Raw genomic sequence first — 21478 nt, forward strand, 5'->3', positions numbered from 1 at the left:
CTTCCTCCTATAATAGGGAGATATTCATCGACAATACTGTCCGCCTTGACCAAGGAAGAAGCTAATCCTCCTCCATATCGACGAGCACTCTGACGGTGGTCTACCTCAATCTGTAGAATACTACGATCCCACTGCAGACTTACAATATTTCCACAACTAGATATTATCCTAGTGAATGCTATGGCTACCCCAAAATCTTACGACACTCCTATTCCGCCATGGTCACCACCCATGGTCTTACCACACCTCTACCATACTGACCAAAATAATCTTGAGTCGAACCCGCATCCGACTATATCCCAATCAGGTGTATGTGTAATGCTTCGAACCCTAAAGCCTTAATCAGACAAGAACAGGCAGAGAGGCCCTAACACCATCCTTGACATGGATCCATCCACATACCCGCCATGTGTCACTACAGATGTGCAACGAAATCCGAATATCCTTTCTTGTGTAACCCCTTAAAAAACAGTTCTTCCCCCACCAGGGTTCGACTGTGATCTTCCAATCCTCAAGATTTGATGGATTTCCATCCATCTCGCATCCCTATGATTTAACTGTCGGCAACCTGAGTTTACCAAAACTAGCATTCCATTACTAGCTAATCTCGATGATCGCGCAAACCCCCGAAATCTAGATGAACACCACCCGAAATCTCAGCAAGTCTGATAACCCCAATTGCTCCCCATGATACATCACCAAATCCTTACGTCCTTATGCTGGATACTAGGTTATAATCCTTGCTCTGAACTGGCGAATCTTCACTCCAACTTCCCATCCTCAGAAGGATATTTGCATTCTAACCATCTTCAACCCTTGCGATTATGAAATTTCCACTTGGCACTTCCAATGACCAAACAAACTCATACGACTGCCACCACCATCTTCTTGCTACCGCTCCTTCCCTAGTAACGGTAGTGATCCGACCCAAAGGTCATTCCATAGATAACTTCTTATCCTACCTGAACAAATGTTAACACAACTGAACTCCGACTTCATTGAAGATCTAATCCAGCTAATCCGTCCATAGATCTTCCAAATGATACCCCTGAAGTGGCCCCATCAATAAACCATAACATCAACCAAACAAACTCAATCCCGCTCAGCAAGATACGAACCTCTAATAATTTTAGGCATGCAAAAATGGCATATAACAATTCTCGATGATACAAACCAGGTAAAACAGAGAACTAAACCAAAGATGATGCTTACACATACCAATGAAAGATTCCAAGGTAAATATAAATATTGACAATAATCATGAAGAAATCAAAAGATACATACATGCAATAACATTTGATGAAACTATGGCATCTACTGACTGACACTGCAATGCTCAGCTCTTCGCTGTTGGGGCTCCTGCCCTACCCTCACGACCATCAGTGATCCTCATAGTAACGGGAGCAGGTGCAGTCAGTACTCTACCCCTCAACATCGGACAATCGACTTTCTTTTGGCCTACCTGATTGCAGTGAAAATGCATCGGAAATGACCCATCTGACCACAACTGAAACATCCTCGACCTGTCTCCCGAAATCCTCCCTCATGGGTCCTCCCACACTTGGCACAACGGCCCCGGCCCTGGTGGCCTCCCAAACGTGAATCCTAAGTCTGCTCTGACTTCCTATTCCTGAGGTGCTCCAAATCAATCTCACGCTCTCAGGCTCTAGCAATCATATCATTTAGGGTCTCGCACCCTGATAAACTCTCAAACTCCCCGATTTCATCTCTCAACATGTCATGATATCTCACTTTCTTCATCTCCTCGTCTGCCACATACTGCGGAAGTAACAAAGCCCTCTCGTGGATCCTAGTAGTGATCTCTGCCACAGTCTCAGTCGTCTGGAGAAGGTCTTGAAACTCGCTTGCCAACTGTTGCACCTCAATAGCTTGTGAAAAATCGAACCTAAACCGGGTCACACACTTATCCCAAGTCATCTTCTTCAGGGCTTCGCCTCCCAAAGCGAAGTCTACCTCCTCCCAAAAAATCTCGGGCTCTGTCTTTTAGAAGACAGGGGGAAAATCTAACCTTCGAACTCTCAGGGCAGAAACTTGTCCGGAAAGCGTCAGCCATATCTGCTAACCATGTCCTACTGCCAATGGGGTCCTTCTACCCAAAGAACTCGGGAGCTCCACAAGCACGAAACTCATGGAAAGAAGGAGTGTGAGCTCCAAAAATATCCATAACCTCAGTACAGAATGCACCCAGATGCTCATCCAAAATCTCCAAAATCTCCAAAATCCCCTCCTTGACCGAACCAAAGATCATAGGAGTCTGTTCCAAAATACCGCGGGTAATCTCCGATGAGATGAACTCCCGCATCCTCTCTTCGATTGGCTCCTTCCTAAGTGCTCATCACCGTTATCAAAAGCAACCATGCAAATGATCTGAACCTAACAATGAATCCTTATCCAACAGGCTCCCTAAACTCTCCGTGACTATAACATCCCGACTCCCAGAGACTTGAAGATTGAGAATCTTGGAACGAGAAGGAGCATGTAGATCGAACATCTACTTTGTTTTGGCAACCATTTGAAGGTAAAAATTCATTACCTTGATCATTTTCGTGTTAGATCTCTCCATTCAAGAGTTTAGGGTCTTTTTAAAACACTTTAGATCCATTTTTGGAAGTTGAGAATGATTTGAAGTTGTAACTTCAGATCTGGACTCCTCTAGACCCCCGTAGTCATAAAGTTATCAGCTTTATCTAGTCTTGGCCTTTCTCCATGCCCTAAACCTCTTCCTAAGACTAGTTTTGGGTGTTTTAGCCTCTTGAGGCCTTGTATGCATGTAAAGTTAGCAACTTTACGTGGTAACTACACCCTAGGAGGCTAGATCTATAGTTTGGAGCCTTGGTTTCGCTTTAAAACGTCTGAATGAGAAAAAGGATGAAGGAACTCGACGACTTGAGTGGGGTTTTCCCGCTTTCTGGATTCAGAGTGGACTCATCGAGTTGATGAGATACTCGATGAGTTAGTTAGGGTTTTTCCCGCTTTTCTGAGTTCTTAAGGAACTCGTCGAGTTTGGTCAACATAGACTGTTGACCTTGACTGTTGACTTTGAGTTTGACCAGGATTGACCAAGTTTGACTTTAAGGGTATTTTGGTAATTTGGGATTTTGATGGAATTAGTCACATGGTGATTATAGGTGGTTGAGTTCGAAGCTGTGATTAAGAGTTGGATATTGTCACTACAGCAATACTTGTGAGGTGAGTTATTCTCACTATATCAACAGGGTCTAAGGCACCAAGGCCGACCCTTTTTGGATTGTTATCCTGGTTATTACATGATGCTATGGTAGTGATCTGTTAGATCTGTATCCTGGATTGTAGGATGATGGTATGACAGTGATCTGTTAGATCTGTATCCTGGTTATAGGATGATGCTATGCTTAGTGATTTGTTAGATCGGTATCCTGGTATATAGGATAATGCTATGATTAGTGATCTGTTAGATCTGTATGACTATCTGTACATGCTAGCTAGCATATGATATTTATATGTTGATTGTATGATTGGGGGTGGGTTGAGGCGGTGCTGCTTTATGCTCTAGGCCAACATACACAGGGCGGTCCGGATAGACTTCAAACTCGCCAGGGCGTACAAGTCAGGCCGAAGGCCCGAAGAACGGTCCAGACAGGCTGAAGGCCTGTTAGGACGGACCAGACATGTTGAAGGTTTTGAGAGTGGTCCATATAGACTGAAGGCCCAGTGAGGGCGGTCCAGTCATACTGAAGACTCTGAGAGTGGACCAGGAAGACTGAACGCCTAGTAAGGGCGGACCAGTCGTACTGTAGACTCTATATATATGCATGTTGTTTGTATGATATTGTTATGGTTTGTATGATGTTAGTATTCATGGGGAACTCACTAAGCTTCGGGCTTACAATTGTGGATTTTGTTTTAGGTACTTTAGATGATCGCGGGAAGGCGAAGGCTTGATCGTGCACCTCCTCACATTTTATGATTTTGATTTCTGGGATTCTCTGATATGAAACTATTTTGAAAACAATTTGTAATAACTATTTCTTTTTGAATGCTTTCAAAAATGTTTTAAATTGGCATATTTTTTTTATGGATGTTACAAGTTGATATCAAAGCCTTGGTTTGAGTGAATTGGAGAAACACTCGTGTACATCCAGTCTCAAACTAAGAACAAGATTTTCAAAATGATTTTCAAATGTTTTTCAAAATACTAAAGGATGATGTAAGTGTAAGATCAGCCGGAGCCAGTAAGTAGACCCCAAAATACCTCACGGTTATTTTATATTGTGATATGTTAGAATAGCATACTACTGATAGGCTAGGGAACTTTAGGAATTGCATGATAGAATTGCCTGATAATATGATACCTGATAGCATAGGGTTTTCCTTATATGAAATTGACTTCATTACTGTAGTTGCTTAGTGTATGCATCACGGTTGTATATAAATAAGATCTTATAACCTGAGAATGTTTTGTTTGGCCTTATTTCCTGTTCTTGTTTGATGAAGGGCTTAGGGTAGGATCAGGTATTCGAATGTCAATAGGGTCCAACGTTATGTATGGCTAGCATACACGAGTGTTGCAGGGTTGGTGGAAGTTTCATGGATGAGTTGTGTGGGGTCAGTCGGCCAGTTATGAGATAGTTAGACTTCCTTTAGTAGTGAGGATTGAGCGCTCACCTATGCTTATGTGTATTGTTCGGGCGTCGTGATGATACTTGAGACAAATATGGGTAGGTGTGGATGGTAGTATGGGCCCGTACTACTGAAATCACAGGACCCATATGCGTAGCAATGAAGTCACAACCCCTAGGGCTTTTCCTGGTATATTTTCAACATGGTGGTTACGAGGCGATTTGTGACCGGATCCGGATCGGGATTGGGGGATGGTAGTCAGGGTGGCCCATCAACACCCGAGACCATTGGTCAGATGAGACCGGATGAGATGGATTCCAGGATTAGAGAAATCCTGCATGATTAGGTTGCTACTCTGTTCCAGGCTCAGTTGCCGGAGATGTTTAGGTCTATCAAGACCGCCATGGTCGAGTACTTTGATGAGCGCTATGCAGCCCTTGGTGTGACGGCTGCTGCTGCAGCTTCAACATCCGTAGCAGCTGAACGTGGTGGGGCCAGTCGGGCTTTCCAATACCGGGACTTCGATAACACGAAGCCCCCGACATTCAATGGGACTCAGGACCCGATCATAGCCATGAGGTGGATATCTGACATTGAGGAATGCTTTTTCACATGCTTATATCCTATTGACCAGAAGGTCAAGTGTGCTCTGAACCTGCTAAGGTCCAAAGAAAAGGACTGGTGGTGATTGATGACAGTGTCGTATTCTAATGAGCAGAGAGCTGCAGTGACATGGGATTAGTTCAGCTAGATGTTCCGGTCCTACTAAATTCCACTGGTCGAGCGAGAGCGGTTTGCCCATGAGTTTTTGGAGCTGAGACAAGTTACAGAGTCGGTGACGGAGATCACCCGTATGTTTATCGAGAGGGCTATGTTTTTCCTGGAGTTTGCTTCCGAGTAAGCTCAGATGACTAGTTATCTGAGCATGCTCAAGACTGACATCAGACAGTTTGTTGCTACTCAGCGCTGTGATACATTACTGGAGTTATAGGAGGTAGCCAGGCGGCGTGAGCTTGAGATTGAGCTGTAGTTGAGAGAGGACAGGCAGGCCCCGGCACAGTCACAGCTGGCGCCGAAGCAGTCTAAGACGGCCGACTCTAGGTCTAGGGGCCAGCGTGGCCGCACTTTTAGAAAGTGCGAGAAGGGTCATTCGGGAGTTTGTCGATCAGGTAGTGGGTGCCGTAAGTGCGGCAATGAGGGGAACTTTGCGAGGGATTGCTGGCAGTTAGCCCCGGTTCAGGATATGAGGATTTGCTACCACTGCAATCAGGTTGGTCACGTAAAGACCAACTGTCTAGTGCTCGCAGCCAGGCCGGTGCAGGCTCCAGCGCCGACTACACTGAGGATTACTGACGGGAGTCAGGGTAGAGAAGGGCCCCCGAGGGCTCAGGGACGCGCCTTCCAACTCACAGCCGAGGAGGCCAGGGCAGCACCAGATGTGGTTGCTGGTATGTTTCTATCCCTTATCGTGTTGATTATATTTTATTTATGCTTATATGTTTTGTACCTATGTTAGGTACGTTCTTAGTGAACTCATTACCTTCTCTAGTATTGTTTGAATCGGGGGCGAGTCGGTCTTTTGTGTCGCAATCTCTTAGTAGAGACTTCTGTTTGCCCTTAGGAGAGCTAGAGTGTCCGTTGCGAGTCTCCATCGCCCACGAACACGGGATTTCTGCTTCTTCAGTCTATCGGGGTTGCATTCTGGAGATCTTCAGGGTATCCTTCCCGATTGATTTGATTCTGATTCCCATGGGGGAAGTTTGTGTGATAGTGGGTATGGACTGGCTGAGTCGATTCAGTGCCATGATCGACTGAGAGGGTCAACGTGTAGTAGCTCGAACCCCAAGTGGGGGAGAACTGGTTATCTACATCGAGGGTACCAGGTTGGGTTTAGGATTCTGTTCAGCCGCCAAGGCTCGACAGTATATTCAGCACTGATGTGCGGGTTATTTAGCGTATGTGGTGGATACATGGGTCATGGATCAGGTATCGGTGTCAGATGTTCCAGTCGTCTGAGAATTCACTGATGTATTTCCGGAGGAGTTTCCCGGAGCGCCTCCGAAGAGGCAGGTCGAGTTCAGGATCGACCTTGTGCCAGGTGCGGCACTATCATAAAGGCGCTGTATCGATTGCCAAAACCTGAGATGCAGGAGCTATCATCTCAGCTGCAGGAGCTGCTAGGCAAGCAGTTCATTCGTCCGAGCAGTTCTCCGTGGGGAGCGCCGATTCTCTTCGTCAGGAATAAGGATGGTTCACACCGGATGTGCATTGACTACAGGGAGTTGACCAAGTTCACGGTGAAGAACCGTTATCCACTACCACTGATCGATGATCTCTTTGATCAGCTACAGGGAGCATCTTGGTTCTCCAAGATAGATTTGAGGTCCGAGTACCATCAGGTCAGAGTGAGGGAGGAGGATGTGGAGAAGACCGCGTTCCAAACTCGTTATGGACATTACGAGTACGTGGTGATGCTGTTTGGTCTCACCAACGCACCAGCCGTATTTATGGACTTGATGAATTGGGTATGCCGACTGATGGTATTCGCTCTCAAGATTTGCAAACATTATCTCTACGGGGTCCGTTGTACCATATACACGGACCACAAGATTTTGAGACATATCAAGGATCAACCAAACCTGAACAAGAGGTAGCACAGGTGGCTGGACATAATCAAGGATTATGACTAAGAGATCCTTTACCTTCCGGGTAAAGCGAACGTTGTGGCTGATGCCCTGAGCCACAAGTCGGCTAGATCATCTATTCCAGCGACATGTATGAGGATATCTGTAGATTCTCCATTGGTGAGCTTGATCAGGGAAGCTCACGCTGAGGGTGTACGGCAGGAGAACTGGAAGCTTGAGAGGATTAGAGGCGAGATCACCCGATTTGTGCAGGACAGTCGGGGATTGTTGACCCGTTGTGGTCGGGTATGGGTTCCGATGTCTGGAGGGGTCAGGCAGATTGTACTGGAGGAGACTCATAAGTCTCGCTTCTCTATTCACCCGGGGGCCACCAAGATGTAACGGGATCTGAGTTTGAGTTACTGGTGGCGGTGCATGAAGCGGGAGATCGCTTGGTACGTTGACAGGTGCTTGACATGCAGGATGGTCAAGGCCGAGCACCAGAAGCCACATGGAAAGCTGCATCTCTCAAGGTTCCCATGTGGAAATGGCAGCAAATCACAATGGACTTTATCACCAAGTTGTCGAGGAAGGCGAAGGGATATGATGCTATATGGGTTGTTGTGAATCGACTGACCAAGAGCGCCTATTTCTTGGCCATTTACGAGAGTTCATCGGCCAAGAAGTTGGCCGATGTATATATCTGCGAGATCGTTGCTCGCCATGGGGTGCCGGTCTCTATTGTCTCAGACTGTGATTTGCGATTCGCCTCCCGATTTTGGCTGAAGTTCCATGACGAACAAGGCACGAGACTGCATTTTAGCACCCACATACCATCCGCAGACAGACGACCAGATCGAGCAGACTATTCAGATCCTCGAGGATATGTTACGGGCCTGCGTTATTGACTTCGGTGGGAACTGGGACTCTTACCTACCCCTTGCAGAGTTCTCCTGCAACAACATCTATCACTCTAGCATTGGTGCTCCGCCTATCGAGCTGTTATATGGACGGAGATGTCGTACCCCGGTCTGTTGGGGCAAGGTCGGTCCCAGGGTGATGGGTCGGAGCGAGGTAGTCCTGCAGACTACCGAGATGATACAACAGATCAGGCAGTGGCTGCAAACTACTCAGATTCGGCAGAAGAGTTACGTCTACCGGCGCCGATGTGAGTTGGAGTTTCAGGTTGGTGACATGGTACTACTGAAGGTCTCACCCTGGAAGTGTGTGATTCGCTTCAGGAAGAAGGGGAAGTTGGGTCCCCGATACATTGGGCCATTCAGGATTAATGACAGGGTTGGTAAGGTGGCGTATATACTTGATCTCCTGGAGGAGCTCAGTCAGATTCACATCAATTTCCATGTTTCACAGTTGCGGAAGTGCATATTAGACGAGGATGCGGTCGTTTCGTTGGATGACATTCAGGTGGACGAGCGCCTGATTTACGTGGAGAGGCCAGTGGCCATTCTGGATAGGAAAGTGAATGTTCTATGGAACAAGGAGGTACCTTTGGTAAAGGTACAATGTGAGCATCGGAGGTGATCCGAGTGGACTTTGGAGTTTGAGGTAGAGATGCGGGAGCACTATCCAGAGTTTTTCACCACAGTAGACTTCGAGGAAGAAGTCTAGCTTAATTGGGGGAGAATTGTAACATCCCGACTCCTGGAGACTTAAAGATTGAGAAGCTTGGAACGAGAAGGAGCTTATAGATCCAACTTCTACTTCGCTTTGGCAACCTTTTGAAGGTAAAAAGTCGTTACCTTGATCATTTTCTTGTTAGATCTCTCCATTCAAGAGTTCTGGGTCTTTTTAGCTCACTTTGGATCCATTTTTGGAAGTTGAGAATGATTTGAAGTTGCAACTTCAGATCTAGACTCCTCTAGACCCCCGTAGTCATAAAGTTATCAACTTTATCTAGTCTTGGCCTTTTTCCATGACCTAAACCTCTTCCTAAGACTAGTTTTGGGTGCTTTAGCCTCTTGAGGCCTTTTATGCACGTAAAGTTAGCAACTTTACGTGGTAACTACACCCTAGGAGGCTAGATCTACAGTTTGGAGCCTTGGTTTCGCTTAAAAACGTTTGAATGAGAAAAAGGCTAAAGGAACTCGACGAGTTGCATAGCCAATTCGATGAGTTGAGTCGGGTTTTCCCGCTTTCTGGATTCTGAGTGGACTCACCGAGTTGATGAGATAACTCGACGAGTTAGTTAGGGTTTTTCCCGGTTTTCTGAGTTCTTAAGGATCTCGACGAGTTATTAAATGCACTTGATGAGTTGGGTCAACATGGACTGTTGACCTTGACTGTTGACTTTGACTTTGACCAGGGTTGACCAAGTTTGACTTTAAGGGTATCTTCGTAATTTAGGATTTTGATGGAACTAGTCACACGGTGATTACAGACAGTTGAGTTCGGAGTTGTGATTAGGAGTTGGATATTGTCACTATAGCACTACTTGTGAGGTGAGTTCTTCTCACTATATCAACAGGGTCTAAGGCACCAAGGTCAGCCCATTTTGGATTGTTATCCTGGTTATTGCATTGTAACGACCCAAAAATCAGGGTTAAAAATTTCACTTTTATTATAGTAAGAACACAATTACCTTTTTAATCCAAGCATTCCAAAAAGATTTCTTGATTAAAATAGTTATCAGAGTTACGTCCCAAAATCACATAATATGGAAAACACGAGTGTGTGCGCTGCGATCAAGTCGGTCCCTTCCTTTCCAAACCAACAATACCTGAAACCATAAACAAAACTGAAAGCACGAAGCTTAGTGAGTTCCCCAGAGCATACCCCACACAATCCACATAATCCATATTAGCTATAAAATCTACATAAACCATATCAATCACATAAGCCATATCAATCACATAAGCCATGCATAGGATGCCGTGGAATACCTCCAAGGTCTTACACACATAATCACATAAACGGTAGCAACTACACAAGTCATACATATAAACATATAGGGATGTCGTGGGCTCCCCCAGTGTCTTACTCCAAGATGCCATGGGCTCCCCACATGGTCTTACACCTAAGTGCCATGGGCTCCCCCCATGGTCTTTAATAGGAAAGCCATGGGCTCCCCACATGGTTTTACATCCAAGTACCATGGGCTCCTACCATGGTCTTTAATAGGAAAGTCATGGGCTCCCCACATGGTCTTACATCCAAGTGCCATGGGCTCCCCCCATGGTCTTTACCTGAAAAGCCATGGGCTCCCCCATATGGTCTTACAACCAAGCGCCATGGGCTCCCCCCATGATCTTTCATGCAAGTATACCACATATACAACTAGCATACCACCTAGCATATAACCAACTAACATGCCACATAACACTACATCAACTAGTATACCACATATCATAAAATGGGCCGACCTTGGTGCCTTAGACCCATTGGTATGGTGAGGAGACTCACCTCGCACTGCCGAAGTCCCACGGATAAAACTCTAGCTGCTGGTTGACAAATACCCGAACTATCAACATCTAAACAACACCCAATTAATAATTGGGTTCCAATACATAACCATAAGTCCATGCTTGGGGTAAAAAGACTAATTTAACCTTAACCTAACTTGGTCTAAAACCAAGGTCCAAACACACACTCTGAATGCCCAAAAACCAATCAATAAACCAAGGCCCAACATATGGCCTAATTTTCCAAATTAGGCCCAAACCTCTACATGGACTTATCTTATGGCCCAACCATTTATCCTAGCCCAAACATTCGGCATTCCGATGGTCCAATATCTCATAATAATGAAGGCCCACTTATGACCCACTTATGGCCCAATTTTCCAAATTGGGCCCAAGCCTTTCCAATGGGCCTTATCCTAAAGCCTAATAATTTCCATAGTCTATAAACATGTTTCCATTTGGACCATGAAGGCCCACAGCAACCTAGCCTAAGAAATGGCCCAACAAGAACCCAAACCCAATTAGGGGTTTTCACATAAAATGACGATTAGGGTTAAGTGTTCCTACTTAACCCATTAAGTACTTAATCCATTAAGGACTTAATCCATTAAGTCCATCACTCCACTAGTCCAAACATGCAATGTTGTTGGTTGTAATTCAAAATTCCAAATCCAATGGTCCAAACGCGGGTCCCGACAAATCTAAAACTCACATTTCCAAAATTAGGGTTTTCTAACCCAAGCACAAGTCAATTAGTCAATTGGTTAGGTTTTTAGGTTAATTAGAGTTTCATTAGGCCGGAAACCACCCAGTGCCAACTCGGGTGGTTGTGGTCGGCGGTGGCTCACGGCGGTGGTGGTGGCGATTTTTCCCAAAAAACCATGTACTAACCCTACATGAACAATCCCACATGGAAGCACACATACACATATATACGTACACGACCACCTAACGTTGTGGTTGGCGGTGACAGGAGGTGGCAACCACCGCCTCACGGCGGTGATGATGCCTTTTCTTGATTTTCCGGTCGAGATACACCCACACAACGAACAACAACACCACAATACACACACATACTTGCGACATGGAAGCTAGAATGCACGCTGCAACCACCCTCAGGGTGGTGGATGCTGACCGGAGCAGCAAGAATGAGTCATACGGGCGGCAGCGGTCGTGACTGTGGTCAAACACCGAATTAATGGAGAAGGAACGCGGTAGCAGATGGAGATGAAGAGGAGAAGAGGTGGGTGACTTCCACCGAAAACAACAACAACGACACCGTGGACGCTCTTCCGACTACCTACTATCGCGACGCCCCAAGCCAGCCTTCGTCTTCGAGGTGGTGAAAGCAGCGGGGGAAATGGAGGTTGCGTTCTCTCCGACAAACGATAGTAGAGGCAGTGTGTCACGATTACAACATCCATGCGATGTTCTTCATCATCGTCGGCAGACTCACTGGCGGTTTTGCTTTGGTAGCTCTCGGCTTCAACAACGGCTAGGTGGCGGCGACTGGATGACTTCCCCACGGTGGCGGTTGGCAAACTCACGCATGGCGGCGGCTGAAGAGAGCTAGGGTTAGGGTTAGGAGATGCGACGAGGGGGAAAGGATGGCACTGTTTAATCCCGCTTCCATACAAACTTTTGCACATTAAACAAGTCTAGTCCCTCCCCATAGAATCTTTTCCAAATTAAGCCCAATATTTACCATGCAGTCCCTCTCTTCAAAAAAAAAATTTCAATTTAAATCCAGAATTTACCCTTTAGCCCTTGCCTTTAAGAATCCTTTCATAATAAGTCTGTAATTTACTAAACACACCCTGACCTCTGAAATCATTTTCAAATTAAATCCATAATTTACTAAAAGCCCTCAACCTTCAAAATTCTTTACAAACAAGTCCGGAAGTCACATTTTAACCCCCCAAACTCTCAATTATGGCTTTTAACTCTAGAAGACCAACACCCCACTAAATATTATAGATTTTAGGGCTTTTACAAAATAATATAAAATATAAATTTACATCTTGGATTTCCGGGTTTATTATTTAATTATTCTATTTCAAACGGGATGTTACATGTGTTGGGTTTTCAGCACTATAACACTCCTATGGTGCACATGCAACCCTAAATGCTTTGGATCTATGTTTTCTCTATTATACATGCATATTTTCAATTTTTCCAAAGCATTGTCCTAACTAGCATAATTGAATAAAATATCTAGATAGATGACATACCTTTTGAAGGACTTGTAGTTCATGACCCTTGAAAGCTTGAGCACCTCAACTGTGATGCCTCTAATGGTTCACAAACACCAATATGCAAGAGGATGATTTAAGATAATAATCTATTTAGTTCAATGAGATAGTGCAACCGATTTTGGTCTATGGAGGGTTCTATTTATAGTGTTGTACATGCTAGAGTTACACTTGGTCAACCCTAATAACCCATGACTTCCAACATTCTCATGCTCCATGGGTTTAACCTCCATGGACTATCCATGGATTAGTTTAGCCCATGATCATGGATCATTAGCCCACACCACAACAATGATTGATTTACATAATCAATCCCCATATATTTAAATAGTCACTTTTGATCACAAAATTAATAAATTAATTCTTGATCAATACTAATTAAATAATTTCGTATTAATATATTATACTTATAATATATTAATATACCAAAAATAACCTTATTCTCAAAATTCATCCTATCAAATTGCACTGGTGAAGGCAACCCAAAAGGACCATGCCACAATTGGGTCAAGTACATTCCAATTATAGTTATGGGTTTAGACACCAAATCCAACAGTCTTCCACTTGGATAAGTCTAATAACTATTACTGCTAATGTACTTCAGGATCTGACTTAGCAATCGTAAGCTTTCAAAAGCTGTTGTCGAACTCTGACCTAGTCAGTGACTCGTCCTTCAGATAAGTGATCATATACTCCTCTATTCTCAAGATATCAGCTAGACAAATACATGGAAACATGTCATACTTATTGTCCAGCAGTTTGTTTCCCGATTTCTGATCCGTCTGACATAGAGCATAAATGAACACATCAATTGTGTTCTGACCGGGCTCGGCACATAAGTCAAAGCAGAATCATCGAGGGGCCCAAGATATCGCTTTTAATCCTCTTAGGATAAAAGGAACAGATAAACTTCGACATTATATGCTTGTACTAATGACTCATCAAATCATGCACAACGACACGTTTTATAACATCAAGTTACTGATGTTATAAATGCACAACCAACTCGTAGTCAACAACTCATATATCTTGGTTTGAAGATTATATGATATTACCTCCTCACAATCACTCGTGATAAATTCCATGAAGTGATTCAGGTGAGCTCAGGTTGAATCCAATACTCAAATCTTATTTCAAGAGCACTCATGAATGATGTAGCAAACTGTTGCTATGCCTAACTCCTTAGACAATCTTCAAGCCAACTCATGACAGTCTTATTTCATACTTACTTCCAATGTACGATCGACTGTGGATAGTGTGAATAATAATAATTATCATAATTTTATTATTTTGGAAGTCAAAACATGCAAAGTGAAACAATAGTGAATAATTGACACAAGACAATAATTTTACTTATAAATAAAACTCATTTTATTTAATCATCAAATGTCAATTACAATTTAGCTATTACAAGTTTCAATTTATCTAATTACTAAAACTAATATCGTCCTTTAGCCCAATGCTCCTTGCATGCTGCAGGTGCTTAACCCTAGTCAGTCCCTTTGTAAGAGGATCTGTTGGGTTGTCCTCTGATGATATCCCCTTTACTACGAGGTGCCCTTCTTCTACCTAATGTCTTATGAAGTGGTACTTTACGTCGATATGTCTGGATCTACCATGATCTATCGGTTACTTGGTTAAAACAACCGCACCTTCATTATCGCAGAAAATCTCCATAGGCTCCTTTATGGATGGAATGACTCCAAGGTCTCCAATGAAGTTTTTCAACCATATTGCCTCCTTCGATGCTTCGCTTGCTGCTATGTACTCTGATTCACACATTGAATCATCTATAGTCTCCTGCTTGGAAATTTTCCATGTCACTGCTCCTCCGTTCAGGGTAAACACCCAGCCCGACTTAGAGCGGAAATTATCTCTGTCGGTTTGAAAGTTGGCATCGCTATACCCTGTCACTCTCAAGTCATCACTCCCACCGAGGGTAAGGATCCAGTCCTTAGTCCTCCGTAGGTACTTAAGAATTGTCTTAAATGCAGTCCAATGAGCTTTACCAGGATTCCCTTGATATTTGCTGACCTTGCTCAGAGCAAAGGCCACATCAGGGCGAGTACAAGTCATAGCATACATGACCGAACCACCTGCGGAAGCATATGGTGTATGACTCATTTCTGCTATCTCAGCGTCTGTACTCGGACTCTGAGTCTTACTCAGTTTGGCATTACCTTGGATAGGTAAGTCACCTTTCTTGGAGTTGTCCATGCTGAAACGTTTCAACACCTTGTCCAAGTAGGTACTTTGACTAAGTCCTATTAGCCTTTTACTCCTGTCTCTCAATATCCTTATCCCTAGGTTATCTACAACCATCACAGTTTCATATATACCATTACAAGGTAATGCTTCAAGATAAAAGACACCATTATAATAAGCATTAATACCATCACTTTCATTATTAAAAGAAAAGGTAAAACCTTCTTTATACAAACTGTGAAAGGAAATAATATTTCTCATCATATCTGACGAGTAACAATAATTATTCAATTCTAATTCTAACCCATTACTAAGCAATAAAGAGTACACTCCATCTTGGTCACAGGCGACATTTTCCTATCCCCCCTGATTAAGTTTATCTTCTCGTGATCCACATCCCTAATTCCTTTTAGTCCCTGCATATCAGAACAGATGTGAATACCACAACCTGTATCAAGTACCCCAAGAATTAGCATGTGATGAGTTATTAGATAGAATAGTGTAAATACCTGCGAAGGTGGGCTTTATCTTCCCATCCTTTAAGTACTGCAAGTATTTGGGGCAGCTTCGTTTCCAGTGCCCTTTTTCATGACAATGGAAGCACTCCGCATCCTTTAGATTGGTAGAGGGATTATTAGAACCAGCTTTGGTCCCACTAGAAGAGGATCCATCAAGAGACTTTCACTTGCATCTCTTTGAAGGAGCCTTCCTCTTCTTCCCTTTCCCATGTCCAATTTCTAGAACAGGAGCAACAACAGTAGGAGGAGTAGGAACAACCGACTTGCCTTTGAAGTTGCTTTCTACAGTTCTTAGAAGGCCTTGAAGCTTGCTAAGAGTGACCTCCTCCTTGTTCATATGATAGGTCATTCTGAACTGATCATAACAAGAAGGCAACGAGTGTAGGACGATGTCAATGGCCAACTCTTCATCGAAGTTCACATTCAACTTCAGCAAGTAGTCCACATATCTCTGCATCTTTTGCAAGTGGGCCGTGATGGACTCTCCATCCTTCATCTGGGTTGTGATCATGGAGGCAATGATCTCATACCTCTCCTTCCGAGCACTTTGATGGTATCTTTCCATTAAATCTTGGTGCATTCCGAATGGCCAGAAGTCCTCATAGGACTTTTGAAGCTCATCAGTCATGGTAGCAATCATTATACAAAACACCTTTGTCGCGTCCCTCTCATGAACCATGTATTCTTCGATTTTTTTGGGAGTAGCAGTTTTCTCATCGATTTCCTTCAACTCTTTATCTAGGATATATTCTTTGTCCTCATAGTGAAGGGCCATACGTATGTTTCTTATCCAATCGTTGAAGTTTGACTCATCGAATATAGTTCTCCCGACCAAATTCATGAGGGAAAATGAGCTTGAAGGGTTGGAGCCTGAAGCATTGTTTGGAATATACATCTGAAAGGAAAAAGAACAAAGTTTATATTAGATGAAAATCCTTAATATAACACCCAAATGAAACATTAAGGCTAGGACCCAACACAATACTTTACAATTCGGAAGAGGGATGTCGTAATCCAACTGCAAAAAATTTGAAGGTAGGTACATGACGATTTACCAATTTCCACCATGAAAAACGAAATTGATTATTAAGTTTTAATTGGATTGAAATTCCTAGATTCTTTTGAGATTCATTGAAATTTTCAATGGCATGTTTAAATATCGATTGTGCCCTTCAAGTGTGTGATTGGGATGCCGAGGATCACAAACAATGTGTGAATAACCATGCAAATGTGCTTGGTACTCTTAATGTTACAAATCACCTAATCATTGTGTCGGTTAACCACACACGCTCCATTGATCTATGATTAACATCAAGCTACCCTTTGCCACCCTTGTCAGTCCCATATTAGTGTGTCGGTTAACCATACACGCTCCACTAACGACTTAACAAGGTGCAAAGTGGAATTTCATGGAATAGCACCATATTCACATTTTTCCTAGAGTACCTAAGATTGAGAATTTAATAAAAGTTTAGCTACTTTATAATTATCATTATACTTTTAAAGAGAATTAATGTCCTATCCTACCCGTTCGGTTAACGACCCTCCTCCAGTCAAGGAAGCGGTGGGTGAGAGTGGACACCCATTAAACTGTCATTTTATAGGCAGTAACCTTATACCCCCCTTATAGACCGGCTTCGTGAATGCGGCCTACTAATGGTAAGACTGACTTGTCTTATGCATATACATATATTATTAAACTTATAATATTACAATAGTATAAGGGTTGAATTTTAAACTTTTAAAACTCTAAGTTTTGGAATTAAATGTTTCATTAGTGAGACTTTACATATTCCAAACTTGAGGGAAAGTTTTGTAACTTTCAAAACTTTTGGTTTCCATAACTTATGAAAACTTATGAGTTATTAATGTTCATGAATGAGACTCTTCACATAAATTGAGGACAAGTTACAAAAACTCATTTCAAGAACAACTTAGATCAATTTTAGCCAACAAGATTATCATATAATTTAACTATTGATCTAATCTAACTCATATCAAGGCAATTCATATCAAAAAATACGAATAATATATTATTATCTTAAAATTTGACAATTGTCCTTTAATTGGATAAGGATCATCATTACCAAATCAGAAAATACATTTTTTATGATTACAAAACAGTTTGTGGTAATGATCCTTAACCAATTCTGGCCAAGAACTCGAATTTCTGCAACCAGAGCCATCAACTCGAAGAGTGCATGATCCTCACTCGTTGAGTTGCCCTTTTACTGAGTGGACTCGTCGAGTCAGCCAGTGCACTCGGCGAGTTTATCAGTCAGAGGCCAGAAAATCGATTTTTTCAACTTTGAAAATTAACAAGCATCAACTATAGCAGAAAACAATCCTAGGCTCGGATACCATTGTTGGGTTTTAAGCACTATAACACTCCTATGGTGCACATGCAAACTTAGATGCTTTGGATCTATGTTTTCTCTAATTATACATGCATTTTTCAATTTTCCAAAGCATACATCCTAACTAGCATATAACGGAGGATATACAATATAAAACTCATAGTTATATGAACACCTCTTAATGTAGTTGTAGTTCTTGGCCTTAGAAGGCTTTAGCACCTCAAGTGTGATGCCTCTAATGTGTCACAAACACGAAATGCAAAAGGAGGCTCGAGAGAATAAGCTAGTTAAAACAAAATCAATATCAAACTCTTAGAATGAAAGGTGTAACCGATTTTGGCTCTAGGGGTGTGCTTTTATAGTGTTACAAATCCTAGGGTTACATCCATGCAAACCCTAATGCACCATGACCTTTCATATTACTTAGGCTCCATGGGTAAACCTCCATGGACTATCCATGGACTACCACATTGGTTTAGCCCATCCTAATTAACCATGGATCATTGGCCCACACTATAAGAATCATTGATTTACTTAATCAGTCCCTGTATATTTAATTAGTCTCTTTTGATCACTAAATTAATTCCAAATTAATTCTTGATCAATACTAATTAAATAATATGATTTCTCAATTAATATATTATACTTATAATATATTAATAAATCACAAATAGCCTTATTCTCAAAAGTCCATCCTATCAAATTGCACTGGTGAAGGCAACCCAAAAGTGCTACAATCGGGTGAAGTACATCCCAGTTATAGTTATGGGCTTAGACACCTAATCCAACAATAGTGGGGCCCGCCTGTCATCTGGCCTCGCCCAGCATCGAGCCCCGCTCAGTATACAGATCTGTTAGTCATTAGGCCCCGCCCGCTATACATATAAACATATAATTATACAAACAAATGCGACAATCACAAAGATAATAGCTTACAGTAGAGTCATCGGGCCTTGCCCCGTAAGCATATAACCACATAACACATGAAAGAGTCACGCATATATCTAATATACAAACATAATAAACCTGGGGCCAGCATTGGTGCCTTCGACCCGGTAAACACAGTGAGGAAACTCACCTCACACTGCTGAATATCATTGATAACATCTCGAACTACTGATCCGGAAATCCCTGCGCTAACATCATCAAAATAATGCCAAAATAAATAATTGGTACTCAACCCATAGCTGGAGACCTAGTCTGATTGCCCAATAATCAGGAAAAGCTCCAAAATTAGAAGTCTAATGGCCCAACAAGGCTCATTCTTAAAAAGTCCAAGCATTGCCCAATACCGAGAATAGCAAAGCCCAAAAGCCCATCTACTGAGCACATTGGGCTTACTCAGCTCGTATGCTTAGCGTACTCCCTCTAGGGCCAGTACACGCGTCGTACCAGCTGGGTACGCCCATCGTACTCCCAGATCACCAAACCACTTCATTAAGCACTTATTCGGTCATGACCTGAAGCCAAACTCTCCAGTCTGATTCTAAAGGGTAACTTATCACATAAAGTTGGCAACTTTACACTCATGCATGACATAAAGGGACTCAAAAGCTCAAAAGGAGCTGAATAAAGGTCTTAATGCTTGCATGGACCATTATCTTCTATCAAGTTGACATTTTTATGAACATGGGGACTAAATGGAGCCAAGGTCTAGCATCCATAGCTTTTGGGGTAGATCAAGAGCTCACCTTTAACTCAAAAGTCTCCAAAGGTACACAACATACACCATAAACAAGATCTAACACCAAATACCATCAAAGTGAGAGTTTTTTTACCTCAAAATACTTGCAAATGAGAAGAAGATCATGGATCTACAAACTCAAGCTATCCCCTCAAGTGCTCATCTTCTTTTTCTTATTCACAATCCACAAATAAACACTCTTTCAAGCTCAAAACTCATCAAGTCACTCTAGGGTTTCGATTTCAAGGTAATGTGAGATGGTGGTTGGTCTAAAATGTCTAAATGATGATATAATGATGCTTAAATAGGGTGCAAACCCTAAAAATTAGGGTTTTCATCTGGCAGGAGTATGCCCCACGTAATCCCAGTACGCCCAGCATACTCCTTGAAGTGTCGCGGTCCCTTCTGCCCAGTATGCCAAGCGTACTCCCTTGTATGCATGACGTATAAGGCTTAGCCTTTTAAACCACTAACTTCCGGAGGCCATAACTTCTTCATTCTAAGTCTGATTTTGACAATCCTTAAATCCACAGAAAGGTAACAAGAATCTCTAAACTTCTATCAACTCATCATTGCCTTAAAACGTCCCGAACTAAAATCCAAAATTCATAAAAAAGCCCGAACTGACACTTTACCGATATAACCCTTGCCACCAAAACACAAAGTGAACCTTCAGATCATCTATATTCCATTACCTATACCTAAATGGGTCTAAATCTCTCTTCCCCAAAGGCCCTAAGCCTTATGATAACTAATCTTCGGGCCACAACCTTGAATTAGGAAATGATTTGGAATAGGGTGTTACAGCTCTCCCCTACTTAAATTAGATTTTATCCTCGAAATCACTCCTTACCACCCTCTTGGGAACCAACATTCCAAACAGAACCTTCTAGTGCTAAACCAGTCACTGCTCCTTTAACTGTCGAACCAACACGTTATTGGTAAAATTACAAAATCCCATAACTTGCCTGACTTCCACACAGGTGGAACCAATTCAAAATACAATCACAAGAGCCCTTTTTTGTAACATCAAAATTGAAAACATTCTTTTGACTCTGAACCCTTTAACTGATACCCTTGTCATATAGATCCCTTAACCCATAACTTGCTGAAGTAACGATCTTGCATATAAACACTTACAATTCCCAATGCGAATCTCGACCCAAAAGCCAACAAGGTACATAACTTATAACCTGAGATCCACAGACTTACACTTGCATGTCACCCGAAATCTTTTGATCAACGACAACCATTCACTAAACGGGGATATAAAAATTCCCAATTTGTCGTTGAGACTGCCAGTCTCACACCTGGCCCATCCACCAGGTTACTGAAAGTCCAACTGATAAGGCTACCCTAGCCTATTCACCACACTCGTGCCACTCACTGACCACATAGCCATCCCACTATAACCATGATCCAATACCTTGACCCAATCGGTGTCCAACGGGTCTCACCCACACTGTCATAACCATATGGGCCTCGCCCACGGGTCTCCGCCAGTCTATACCAACAACAGGCAACGCCCACAGGTCTCACCCAATTGAGAGCTACTCAGGTCTAACCTTGCCTCAGACCTTAATGTTCTTCCTCCTATAATAGGGAGATATTCATCGACAATACTGTCCGCCTTGACCAAGGCAGAAGCTAATCCTCCTCCATACCGACGACCACTCTGACGGTGGTCTACCTCAATCTGTAGAATACTACGATCCCACTGCACACTTACAATATTTCCACAACTAGATATTATCCTAGTGAATGCTATGGCTACCCCATAATCTTACGACACTCCTATT

Source organism: Lactuca virosa, chromosome 6, assembly GCF_052849685.1.
Source record: "Lactuca virosa cultivar CGN04683 chromosome 6, Lactuca_virosa_CGN04683_v6, whole genome shotgun sequence".
NCBI classification, from domain to species: Eukaryota; Viridiplantae; Streptophyta; class Magnoliopsida; order Asterales; family Asteraceae; genus Lactuca; species Lactuca virosa.